Genomic DNA, 15,001 nt, shown 5'->3' on the forward strand with positions numbered 1-15,001 from the left:
ACAAGAGACAAGGAAGATGGCAGTTGAGGATTTGAGGAGGTGGAGTGAAGAGATGGAGGTGAGAGGGCAGTGGAGGGAGGCAGGTTGGTGGATGAGAGGGGGGGCAACTTAGAGAAGGAAGAGTGAGGGGGATGAAAGGTTGGAGAAAGGTGAGGGGGGAATTTTTGAAAGAGTTAATCATAAGTTAATCATAAGTTGAGACACGCCGAGGTAATGTTTAGCGTACCCGAAACTTATTTCTAACCTATGATTAACGTGTTGTTGGCACGTTACGCGATCGTTGCCACACATCGACAGACGTTACTTTTAAGTTACTCATAGGCTGAAAGACGTCGGCATAATGGATCGTCCTTGCGTCAGCGTCTACGGCCACGGCCAGGACACTTATTTGCAGCATTCTTCAAACTTTTCTTCGGCATGACGAGGATGTTCACACTTCGATGTCTAGCTTGGCTATGATTCCAATTGTCCATCGGCAGCGTCTATTTAAAATCTTCGAGTTTGAGCGTTTTAACACGTTCAGAAGAAACGCTTCAAATTTCCAAACCTCAGCGTCAAAAAACAAAGGCGAGTGACAGCAATTTAAATCGTTCATTGTAAACAATGAAAATAGTTGAGTGGTACCGTTTAAAAGTCGTTGAGTGTAAAAAAAAATCCAATTGTTGAGCGCAAGCGTCTACTTTCAATAGTGGGGTTTGAGCGATTTAGCACGTTCAATAGAAACGATTAAAATTTCCGAGCGCCAGCGTCAAAAAACAAAGGCGAGTGACAGCAATTTAAATCGTTCATTGTAAACAATGAAAATAGCTGAGTGGTACCGTTTAAAAGTCGTTGAGTGTAAAGAAAATCCAATTGTTGAGCGCAAGCGTCTACTTTCAATAGTGGAGTTGCAGCCATTTAAACCGTTGAGTTTATCATTTAAATCGTTAAACGCAAGGACGATCCATCATAACCCACACCCTCCCCCTCACACTCACCTACTACTCCCAACATGAACAAACTACTACTACTACTAATACTGATACTGATACTGATACTGTTACTGCTGACATGGACATCGACTCAAAAAGGACTCGAAAACACTGTTGGGTTCCCCTTTTATGAACACCATTTTTATATACCAATTCCCAAAACCGCTGGGAACACGTCTTTATATGGCAGTTGTAAGCAAGAAACAAGTTAATTTATTTTTTTTTGTCGACCGGAAGACGTCATTGGAATACGTCTACATACGTCGATGTGTGTTGGGACTACGTAAAGAATTGGTTCAAAGCACGTCAAACATAAGTTAGAAATAAGTTTCGCGTAAAAAAGACATTACCGCGACGTGTTTCGATTTATGAGTAGCTTATAAGTAGCCTTTGTGGACGTGTGTAAGCGTCCACATATCGTGTGTAAAACTTATCCCCATCGCATGCGGAACGTGTCATATGCCGAGTACGTCGTAAAATTTTGAACATGTTTAAAATTTCTTGACGTACTCTACTTACTATGACGTATGATAGCATACTTTAGCGTTGTACTCACGTATACCAAACTTACTCATAACGTATTTGACGTGCCCCAACGTTTTAGACACATTTTTCTTAGGTCGGCATATGCTGGCAAGATCGCCAAGGTGGGACCGCGATGTTGACACTTCCATTTCTATGGCAGTTATGATTCGAATCGTTGTGCGTCAGCCTTTTAATAGGCTACGTCACGACATCGTTGGCGATGCGTGCAACGCGCTATGCCTAAGTTAGACTATCGTTGGGCATCGGTTGTGTATGCCGACAACAGGTTCAGCATTCGTTGGTATAAGTTATCTATAACACAACGAAATGTTCTGTCTCCGTTACCAATGCGTTATACATAAGACCAAGTCACTATGAATACGTCCGAATCTTTAAAAAAAAAACATCAAAAGTTCAACGTAAGCCAGCGTTTTAGATACATTTTAATACGTTGCCATCGCTGGCTAAAACGTCAAGGTGTGACCGGGCCTTTAGTCAGCTTGTATGTTTTGTTTTTTTTTTGTCTGTAATCACGTATAAAAAATTCTGCAGAGCACAGTTATCATCGGAAATTTTTGTAACTTCGCATATCAGAGGCCTATAGAGGTCCTTTTCAGTGCACAAAATTTTGAAGGTCAAGGTCAAAGGTCAAGGTCACTTTGGCGCAAATCAGGGGAGTCGATGAAACCCTTATTTTTTGAGTAATTTTGATCGGATCGTCTTCAAACTTCATGGGAATATAGTTCATGGTCTGGCGCTCAACTGATTAATTTTTGGTGGCGATTGGCATTGACCTTCATATTTTCTTTTTGTTGTTGTTTTTTTTTTTTTTGGTCTGTAATCACGTATAAATCACTCTGCAGAGCACAGTTGTCATTGGAAATTTTTGTAACTTTGCATATCAGAGGCCGAAAGGAGGTCCCTTTCAGCGCATAAAATTTTGAAGGTCAAGGTCAAAGGTCAAGGTCACTTTGTCGCAAATCAGGGGAGTCGACGAAACCCTTATTTTTGAGTAATTTTGATCGGATCGTCTTCAAACTTCATGGGAATATAGTTCATGGTCTGGCGCTCAGCTGATTAATTTTTGGTGGCGATTGGCATTGACCTTCATATTTTTATTTTGTTGTTGTTTTTTTTTTTTTTGGTCTGTAATCACGTATAAATCACTCTGCAGAGCACAGTTGTCATTGGAAATTTTTGTAACTTTGCATATCAGAGGCCGAAAGGAGGTCCCTTTCAGTGCATAAAATTTTGAAGGTCAAGGTCAAAGGTCAAGGTCACTTTGTCGCAAATCAGGGGAGTCGACGAAACCCTTATTTTTGAGTAATTTTGATCGGATCGTCTTCAAACTTCATGGGAATATAGTTCATGGTCTGGCGCTCAGCTGATTAATTTTTGGTGGCGATTGGCATTGACCTTCATATTTTTATTTTGTTGTTTTTTTTTTTTTTGGTCTGTAATCACGTATAAATCACTCTGCAGAGCACAGTTGTCATTGGAAATTTTTGTAACTTTGCATATCAGAGGCCGAAAGGAGGTCCCTTTCAGCTCATAAAATTTTGAAGGTCAAGGTCAAAGGTCAAGGTCACTTTGTCGCAAATCAGGGGAGTCGACGAAACCCTTATTTTTGAGTAATTTTGATCGGATCGTCTTCAAACTTCATGGGAATATAGTTCATGGTCTGTCGCTCAGCTGATTCATTTTTGGTGGCGATTGGCCTTGACCTTCATGGTTAGCGCCTGCGGTCAAACATATTTGACCCCAAGGTCAAATTTTCAAGTTTTAGGAACCATATCGTGTAGTACCTCAAATTGAACACCTCGATGAGTACTTTCTAGATATGTCAAGCTTGAGACATTATGACGTCATTTGGTGACGTTATGAGGCAAGTAATTTATTTTTCATGGTTACTTTGTAGAACGATTCTCATCGGAATCTCTCGTAGGCAGATATTCCTCAAGGAGTCGCTCCTGGTGGATAGCAGCTCTGTTCACCTCAGTGTGACCTTAAAGAAGTCACAAGTGGTCACCTTTTGGCAAGATACGGGTCACCCTGCGGGTGACATTGGTTTATTTTATTTTTAATCCCTCTTCCCCATCCCCCATGTCATTCATTACAAAATTGCATTATTAACAATCGTAAGTTGATGTTCATATTAGGATAAAGACTTTGCAATGCGAGTCATGGACCTGAAAGCACATTCATAGTTAAGGCAGTAATAATAATCAATGCATGAGAAAGAAAAACTACTTTGCACATTGCTTATGGACATACTTTTTGGAAATTTAGTTTTAGGCAGCTATGGTGAACATGTGCAAAAAAAAAAAAAAACACAACAAGGAATAGGAATGAAACAGAACATTGAAGGGAAGTCATACTGTTGGGTACAATTGAGAATTGAGAAATGGAATGGATAGACTGTGTAAGTGGCAGATGGAACAAATGCAGTGAAAAATTACCAACAAAATGAACGATCCATGCCAAAGGAAATATGTTTGTTCTATGGCACCCTACCAGACTCCACCGTGGAGATATAAGAGAAATGTGGGAGGCAGATTTAGATTTGCTTCTGCACTGTGAGTATCTGAAGGGAAATTGCAACTGCTTATTGATGCGTAATGTGCAATGCTGTTCTGCAAACACGCAGCATTTTCCCATTTAGGGTCGAATATGGGCATTTATGCCATTAATTATGCTCTTACAGGTGATTGGAAATCTTTAAACTTGCTTAAGCAATCCAGAGTGTCCAACTGGCTCAGAAAGCCGCATGCCACATTACCGGAGTAAATTGGGATTGCAGTCAAAATAGCCAAACGACTATGCACCCTGTGATTGCTCTCGTGGGAAAAAGCTCCACAAATGACATTATTAATTCCCCCATTTCCACGTAATATATTAGCCAGATAGTAATTGAAAATATAATTGTGTTCTTAGCAGTCCTTGCCTGATTTCACACTTGAAATGTTCAAAAAAGTTCTCAAAACAAGATACAACAGTACAAGAGACAGAATGTTTGGCTCGCAACGCTCACCTCATCACATGTCGCGACAGAGGCAAAGGCTTGTATTAACCAAAATGCGTGTCATTAAATAAATGACCTCACTGCAGGGTCATTTAAAAACACTCAACCACCATGTTATTAAAACACCTCACCACCACGTTATTAAAAACACCTCACCACCATGTTATTAAAAACACCTCACCACCGTGTTATGAAAAACACTTCACCACCACATTATTAAAAACACCTCATCACCACTTTATTGAATAAACCTCACCACCATGTTATTAAAAACACCTCACCACCACGTTATTAAAAACACCTCACCACCACGTTATTAAATAAACCTCACCACCACGTTATTAAAAACACCTCACCACCACGTTATTAAATAAACCTCACCACCATGTTATTAAAAACACCTCACCACCGTGTTATGAAAAACACTTCACCACCACATTATTATAAACACCTCACCACCACTTTATTGAATAAACTTCACCACCATGTTATTAAAAACACCTCACCACCACGTTGTGAAATAAACCTCACCACCATGTTATTAAAAACACCTCACCACCACGTTATTAAATAAACCACACCACCACGTTATTGAAAACATCTCAACACCATGTTATTAAATAAACATCATCACCATGTTATTAAATAAACATCATCACCATGTTATTAAATAAACATCACCACCATGTTATTAAATAAACATCATCACCATGTTATTAAAAACACCTCAACACCACGTTATTAAATAAACATAATCACCATGTTATTAAATAAACATCACCACAATGTTATTAAAAACACCTCACCACCATGTTATTAAAAACACCTCACCACCATGTTATTAAAAACACCTCACCACCATATTATTAAAAAACAACTCACCACCATATTATTAAAAACCTCACCACCATGTTATTAAAAACACCTCACCACCATGTTATTAAAAACACCTCACCGCCATGTTATTAAAAACACCTCACCGCCATGTTATTAAAAACACCTCACCGCCATGTTATTAAAAACACCTCACCGCCATGTTATTAAAAACACCTCACCGCCATGTTATTAAAAACACCTCACCGCCATGTTATTAAAAAAACCTCACCGCCATGTTATTAAATAAACATAATCACCATGTTATTAAATAAACATCACCACAATGTTATTAAAAACACCTCACCACCATGTTATTAAAAACACCTCACCACCATGTTATTAAAAACACCTCACCACCATATTATTAAAAACAACTCACCACCATATTATTAAAAACCTCACCACCATGTTATTAAAAACACCTCACCGCCATGTTATTAAAAACACCTCACCGCCATGTTATTAAAAACACCTCACCGCCATGTTATTAAAAACACCTCACCGCCATGTTATTAAAAACACCTCACCGCCATGTTATTAAAAACACCTCACCGCCATGTTATTAAAAAAACCTCACCGCCATGTTATTAAATAAACATAATCAGCATGTTATTAGATAAACATCACCACCATGTTATTGAAAACACAACACCACGTTATTAAATAAACCTCATCACCATGTTATTAAAATCACCTCAACACTTCGTTATTAAAAACACCTCACCTCCACATTATGAAGAACACCTCACTGCCACATTATGAACAACACCTCAGTGCCACATTATGAAAAAATACCTCACCTCCACATTATGAAAAACACCTCATGGCCACGTTTTTTAGAACACCTCACTGCCATGTAATGAAAAACACTTCACTGCCATGTTGTTAAAAACACCACACCACCACCTTATTAAAAACACCTCACCACCATGCTATTAAAAACACTTCACCACCATGTTATTAAAAACACTTCACCACCATGTTATTAAAAACACCTCACCCCCATGTTATTAAAAACACCGCACCGCCATGTTATTAAAAACACCTCACCCCTATGTTATTAAAAACACCTCACCGCCATGTTATTAAATAAACATAATCACCATGTTATTAAATAAACATCACCCCCATGTTATTAAAAACACAACACCACGTTATTAAATAAACCTCATCACCATGTTATTAAAATCACCTCAACACTTCGTTATTAAAAACACCTCACCTCCACATTATGAAAAACACCTCACCTCCACATTATGAAGAACACCTCACTTCCACATTATGAACAACACCTCAGTGCCACATTATGAAAAAATACCTCACCTCCACATTATGAAAAACACCTCATGACCACTTTTTTAAAACACCTCGCTGCCATGTTATGAAAAACACTTCACTGCCATGTTGTTACAAACACCACACCACCACCTTATTAAAAACACCTCACCACCATGTTATTAAAAACACCTCACCACCATGTTATTAAAAACACCTCACCACCATATTATTAAAAACACCTCACCACCATGTTATTAAAAACACCTCACCACCATCTTATTAAAAACACCTCACCACCATATTATTAAAAACACCTCACCACCATGTTATTAAAAACACCTCACCACCATGTTATTAAAAACACCTCACCACCATGTTATTAAAAACACCTCACCACCATGTTATTAAAAAAACCTCACCACCATGTTATTAAAAACACCTCACCACCATGTTATTAAAAACACCTCACCACCATTTTATTAAAAACAACTCACCGCCATGTTATTAAAAACACCTCACCGCCATGTTATTAAAAACACCTCACCACCATGTTATTAAAAACACCTCACCACCATGTTGTTAAAAACACCTCACCGCCATGTTATTAAAAACACCTCACCGCCATGTTATTAAAAACACCTCACCGCCATGTTATTAAAAACACCTCACCACCATGTTATTAAAAACACCTCACCGCCATGTTATTAAAAACACCTCACCGCCATGTTATTAAAAACACCTCACCGCCATGTTATTAAAAACACCTCACCGCCATGTTATTAAAAACACCTCACCGCCATGTTATTAAATAAACATAATCACCATGTTATTAAATAAACATCACCAACATGTTATTAAATAAACCTCATCACCATGTTATTAAAATCACCTCATCACTTCGTTATTAAAAATATCTCACCTCCACATTATGAAAAACACCTCACCTCCACATTATGAAGAACACCTCACTGCCACATTATGAACAACACCTCAGTGCCACATTATGAAAAAATACCTCACCTCCACATTATGAAAAACACCTCATGGCCACATTTTTTAAAACACCTCGCTGCCATGTTATGAAAAACACTTCACTTCCATGTTGTTAAAAACACCACACCACCACCTTATTAAAAACACCTCACCACCATGTTATTAAAAACACCTCACCACCATGTTATTAAAAACACCTCACCACCATGTTATTAAAAACACCTCACCACCATGTTATTAAAAACACCTCACCACCATGTTATTAAAAACACCTCACCACCATGTTATTAAAAACACCTCACCACCATGTTATTAAAAACACCTCACCCCCATGTTATTAAAAACACCTCACCGCCATGTTATTAAAAACACCTCACCGCCATGTTATTAAAAACACCTCACCGCCATGTTATTAAAAACACCTCACCGCCATGTTATTAAAAACACCTCACCGCCATGTTATTAAAAACACCTCACCGCCATGTTATTAAAAACACCTCACCGCCATGTTATTAAATAAACATAATCACCATGTGATTAAATAAACATCACCACGTTATTAAAAACACAACACCACGTTATTAAAAACACCTCACCACCACGTTATTAAAAACACCTCACCCCCATGTTATTAAAAACACCGCACCGCCATGTTATTAAAAACACCTCACCCCTATGTTATTAAAAACACCTCACCGCCATGTTATTAAATAAACATAATCACCATGTTATTAAATAAACATCACCCCCATGTTATTAAAAACACAACACCACGTTATTAAATAAACCTCATCACCATGTTATTAAAATCACCTCAACACTTCGTTATTAAAAACACCTCACCTCCACATTATGAAAAACACCTCACCTCCACATTATGAAGAACACCTCACTTCCACATTATGAACAACACCTCAGGGCCACATTATGAAAAAATACCTCAGCTCCACATTATGAAAAACACCTCATGACCACTTTTTAAAACATCTCGCTGCCATGTTATGAAAAACACTTCACTGCCATGTTGTTACAAACACCACACCACCACCTTATTAAAAACACCTCACCACCATGTTATTAAAAACACCTCACCACCATGTTATTAAAAACACCTCACCACCATATTATTAAAAACACCTCACCACCATGTTATTAAAAACACCTCACCACCATGTTATTAAAAACACCTCACCACCATCTTATTAAAAACACCTCACCACCATATTATTAAAAACACCTCACCACCATGTTATTAAAAACACCTCACCACCATGTTATTAAAAACACCTCACCACCATGTTATTAAAAACACCTCACCACCATGTTATTAAAAACACCTCACCACCATGTTATTAAAAACACCTCACCACCATGTTATTAAAAACACCTCACCACCATATTATTAAAAACAACTAACCGCCATGTTATTAAAAACACCTCACCGCCATGTTATTAAAAACACCTCACCACCATGTTATTAAAAACACCTCACCACCATGTTATTAAAAACACCTCACCGCCATGTTATTAAAAACACCTCACTGCCATGTTATTAAAAACACCTCACCGCCATGTTATTAAAAACACCTCACAGCCATGTTATTAAAACACCTCACCGCCATGTTATTAAAAACACCTCACCGCCATGTTATTAAAAACACCTCACCGCCATGTTATTAAATAAACATAATCACCATGTTATTAAATAAACATCACCAACATGTTATTAAATAAACCTCATCACCATGTTATTAAAATCACCTCATCACTTCGTTATTAAAAATATCTCACCTCCACATTATGAAAAACACCTCACCTCCACATTATGAAGAACACCTCACTGCCACATTATGAACAACACCTCAGTGCCACATTATGAAAAAATACCTCACCTCCACATTATGAAAAACACCTCATGGCCACATTTTTTAAAACACCTCGCTGCCATGTTATGAAAAACACTTCACTGCCATGTTGTTAAAAACACCACACCACCACCTTATTAAAAACACCTCACCACCATGTTATTAAAAACACCTCACCACCATGTTATTAAAAACACCTCACCACCATGTTATTAAAAACACCTCACCACCATGTTATTAAAAACACCTCACCACCATGTTATTAAAAACACCTCACCACCATGTTATTAAAAACACCTCACCACCATGTTATTAAAAACACCTCACCCCCATGTTATTAAAAACACCTCACCGCCATGTTATTAAAAACACCGCACCGCCATGTTATTAAAAACACCTCACCGCCATGTTATTAAAAACACCTCACCGCCATGTTATTAAAAACACCTCACCGCCATGTTATTAAAAACACCTCACCGCCATGTTATTAAAAACACCTCACCGCCATGTTATAAAAAACACCTCACCGCCATGTTATTAAAAACACCTCACCGCCATGTTATTAAAAACACCTCACCGCCATGTTATTAAAAACACCTCACCGCCATGTTATTAAAAACACCTCACCGCCATGTTATTAAATAAACATAATCACCATGTGATTAAATAAACATCACCACGTTATTAAAAACACCTCACCACCACGTTATTAAAAACACCTCACCACCACGTTATTAAAAACACCTCACCACCATGTTATTAAAAACACCTCACCGCGATGTTATTAAAAACACCTCACCGCGATGTTATTAAAAACACCTCACCGCGATGTTATTAAAAACACCTCACCGCCATGTTATGAAAAACACCTCACCGCCATGTTATTAAAAACACCTCACCACCATGTTATTAAAAACACCTCACCACCATGTTGTTAAAAACACCTCACCGCCATGTTATTAAAAACACCTCACCGCCATGTTATTAAAAACACCTCACCGCCATGTTATTAAAAACACCTCACCACCATGTTATTAAAAACACCTCACCGCCATGTTATTAAAAACACCTCACCGCCATGTTATTAAAAACACCTCACCGCCATGTTATTAAAAACACCTCACCGCCATGTTATTAAAAACACCTCACCGCCATGTTATTAAATAAACATAATCACCATGTTATTAAATAAACATCACCAACATGTTATTAAATAAACCTCATCACCATGTTATTAAAATCACCTCATCACTTCGTTATTAAAAATATCTCACCTCCACATTATGAAAAACACCTCACCTCCACATTATGAAGAACACCTCACTGCCACATTATGAACAACACCTCAGTGCCACATTATGAAAAAATACCTCACCTCCACATTATGAAAAACACCTCATGGCCACATTTTTTAAAACACCTCGCTGCCATGTTATGAAAAACACTTCACTTCCATGTTGTTAAAAACACCACACCACCACCTTATTAAAAACACCTCACCACCATGTTATTAAAAACACCTCACCACCATGTTATTAAAAACACCTCACCACCATGTTATTAAAAACACCTCACCACCATGTTATTAAAAACACCTCACCACCATGTTATTAAAAACACCTCACCACCATGTTATTAAAAACACCTCACCACCATGTTATTAAAAACACCTCACCACCATGTTATTAAAAACACCTCACCCCCATGTTATTAAAAACACCTCACCGCCATGTTATTAAAAACACCGCACCGCCATGTTATTAAAAACACCTCACCGCCATGTTATTAAAAACACCTCACCGCCATGTTATTAAAAACACCTCACCGCCATGTTATTAAAAACACCTCACCGCCATGTTATTAAAAACACCTCACCGCCATGTTATTAAAAACACCTCACCGCCATGTTATTAAATAAACATAATCACCATGTGATTAAATAAACATCACCACGTTATTAAAAACACAACACCACGTTATTAAAAACACCTCACCACCACGTTATTAAAAACACCTCACCCCCATGTTATTAAAAACACCGCACCGCCATGTTGTTAAAAACACCTCACCCCTATGTTATTAAAAACACCTCACCGCCATGTTATTAAATAAACATAATCACCATGTTATTAAATAAACATCACCCCCATGTTATTAAAAACACAACACCACGTTATTAAATAAACCTCATCACCATGTTATTAAAATCACCTCAACACTTCGTTATTAAAAACACCTCACCTCCACATTATGAAAAACACCTCACCTCCACATTATGAAGAACACCTCACTTCCACATTATGAACAACACCTCAGTGCCACATTATGAAAAAATACCTCACCTCCACATTATGAAAAACACCTCATGACCACTTTTTTAAAACACCTCGCTGCCATGTTATGAAAAACACTTCACTGCCATGTTGTTACAAACACCACACCACCACCTTATTAAAAACACCTCACCACCATGTTATTAAAAACACCTCACCACCATGTTATTAAAAACACCTCACCACCATATTATTAAAAACACCTCACCACCATGTTATTAAAAACACCTCACCACCATGTTATTAAAAACACCTCACCACCATCTTATTAAAAACACCTCACCACCATATTATTAAAAACACCTCACCACCATGTTATTAAAAACACCTCACCACCATGTTATTAAAAACACCTCACCACCATGTTATTAAAAACACCTCACCACCATGTTATTAAAAACACCTCACCACCATGTTATTAAAAACACCTCACCACCATGTTATTAAAAACACCTCACCACCATATTATTAAAAACAACTAACCGCCATGTTATTAAAAACACCTCACCGCCATGTTATTAAAAACACCTCACCACCATGTTATTAAAAACACCTCACCACCATGTTATTAAAAACACCTCACCGCCATGTTATTAAAAACACCTCACTGCCATGTTATTAAAAACACCTCACCGCCATGTTATTAAAAACACCTCACAGCCATGTTATTAAAAACACCTCACCGCCATGTTATTAAAAACACCTCACCGCCATGTTATTAAAAACACCTCACCGCCATGTTATTAAATAAACATAATCACCATGTTATTAAATAAACATCACCAACATGTTATTAAATAAACCTCATCACCATGTTATTAAAATCACCTCATCACTTCGTTATTAAAAATATCTCACCTCCACATTATGAAAAACACCTCACCTCCACATTATGAAGAACACCTCACTGCCACATTATGAACAACACCTCAGTTCCACATTATGAAAAAATACCTCACCTCCACATTATGAAAAACACCTCATGGCCACATTTTTTAAAACACCTCGCTGCCATGTTATGAAAAACACTTCACTGCCATGTTGTTAAAAACACCACACCACCACCTTATTAAAAACACCTCACCACCATGTTATTAAAAACACCTCACCACCATGTTATTAAAAACACCTCACCACCATGTTATTAAAAACACCTCACCACCATGTTATTAAAAACACCTCACCACCATGTTATTAAAAACACCTCACCACCATGTTATTAAAAACACCTCACCACCATGTTATTAAAAACACCTCACCCCCATGTTATTAAAAACACCTCACCGCCATGTTATTAAAAACACCGCACCGCCATGTTATTAAAAACACCTCACCGCCATGTTATTAAAAACACCTCACCGCCATGTTATTAAAAACACCTCACCGCCATGTTATTAAAAACACCTCACCGCCATGTTATAAAAAACACCTCACCGCCATGTTATTAAAAACACCTCACCGCCATGTTATTAAAAACACCTCACCGCCATGTTATTAAAAACACCTCACCACCATGTTATTAAAAACACCTCACCGCCATGTTATTAAATAAACATAATCACCATGTGATTAAATAAACATCACCACATTATTAAAAACACAACACCACGTTATTAAAAACACCTCACCACCACGTTATTAAAAACACCTCACCACCATGTTATTAAAAACACCTCACCGCGATGTTATTAAAAACACCTCACCGCGATGTTATTAAAAACACCTCACCGCCATGTTATGAAAAACACCTCACCGCCATGTTATTAAAAACACCTCACCGCCATGTTATTAAAAACTCCTCACCACCATGTTATTAAAAACACCTCACCACCATGTTATTAAAAACACCTCACCGCCATGTAATTAAAAACAACTCACTGCCACTTTATTAAAAACACCTCACCGCCATGTTATTAAAAACACCTCACCGCCATGTTATTAAAAACTCCTCACCACCATGTTATTAAGAACAACTCACCGCCATGTTATTAAGAACAACTCACCGCCATGTTATTAAGAACAACTCACCGCCATGTTATTAAAAACAACTCACCGCCATGTTATTAAAAACACCTCACTGCCACTTTATTAAAAACACCTCACCGCCATGTAATTAAAAACAACTCACCGCCACGTTATTAAAAACACCTCACCCTCATGTTTTAAAAACACCTCACCACCACGTTATTAAAAACACCTCTGCCACTTTATTAAAAACAACTCACCGCCATGTTATTAAAAACACCTCACCGCCATGTTATTAAAAACACCACACCGCCATGTTATTAAAAACACCTCACCGCCATGTTATTAAAAACACCTCACCGCCATGTTATTAAAAACACCTCACCTCCACGTTATTAAAAACAGCTCACCACCACGTTATTAAAAACACCTCACCGCCATGTTATTAAAAACATCTCACTGCCATGTTATTAAAAACACCTCACTGTCACGTTATTAAAAACACCTCACTGCCACGTTATTAAAAACACCTCACTGACACTTTATTAAAAACACCTCACCACCATGTCATTAAAATCAACTCACTGCCACTTTATTAAAAACACCTCACTGCCAGGTTATTAAAAACACCTCACCGCCATGTTATTAAAAACACCTCACCGCCATGTTATTAAAAACACCTCACCACCATGTTATTAAAACACCTCACCACCATGTTATTAAAAACATCTCACTGCCATGTTATTAAAAACACCTCACCGCCATTTTATTAAAAACACCTCACCGCCATGTTATGAAAAAAAAACTCACCGCCATCTTGTGAAAAAAAACTCACCGTCATGTTATGAAAAAAAACTCACCGCCACGTTATTAAAAACATCTCACCGCCATGTTAGTAAAAACAACTCACTGCCACGTTATTAAATACACCTCACTGCCACTTTATTAAAAACACCACACCACCATGTTATTGAAATCAACTCACTGCCACTTTATTAAAAACACGTCACCGCCATGTTATTAAAAACACGTCACCGCCATGTTATTAAAAACACGTCACCGCCATGTAATTAAAAACAACTCACTGCCACGTTATTAAAAACACCTCACCGCCATGTTTTAAAAACACCTCACCACCATGTTATTAAAAACACCTCACCGCCATGTTATTAA

This window comes from Eptatretus burgeri, chromosome 8 (genome assembly GCF_056783735.1).
Source record: "Eptatretus burgeri isolate ZD-2024b chromosome 8, Ebu_testis_v1, whole genome shotgun sequence".
Classification (NCBI taxonomy): Eukaryota; Metazoa; Chordata; class Myxini; order Myxiniformes; family Myxinidae; genus Eptatretus; species Eptatretus burgeri.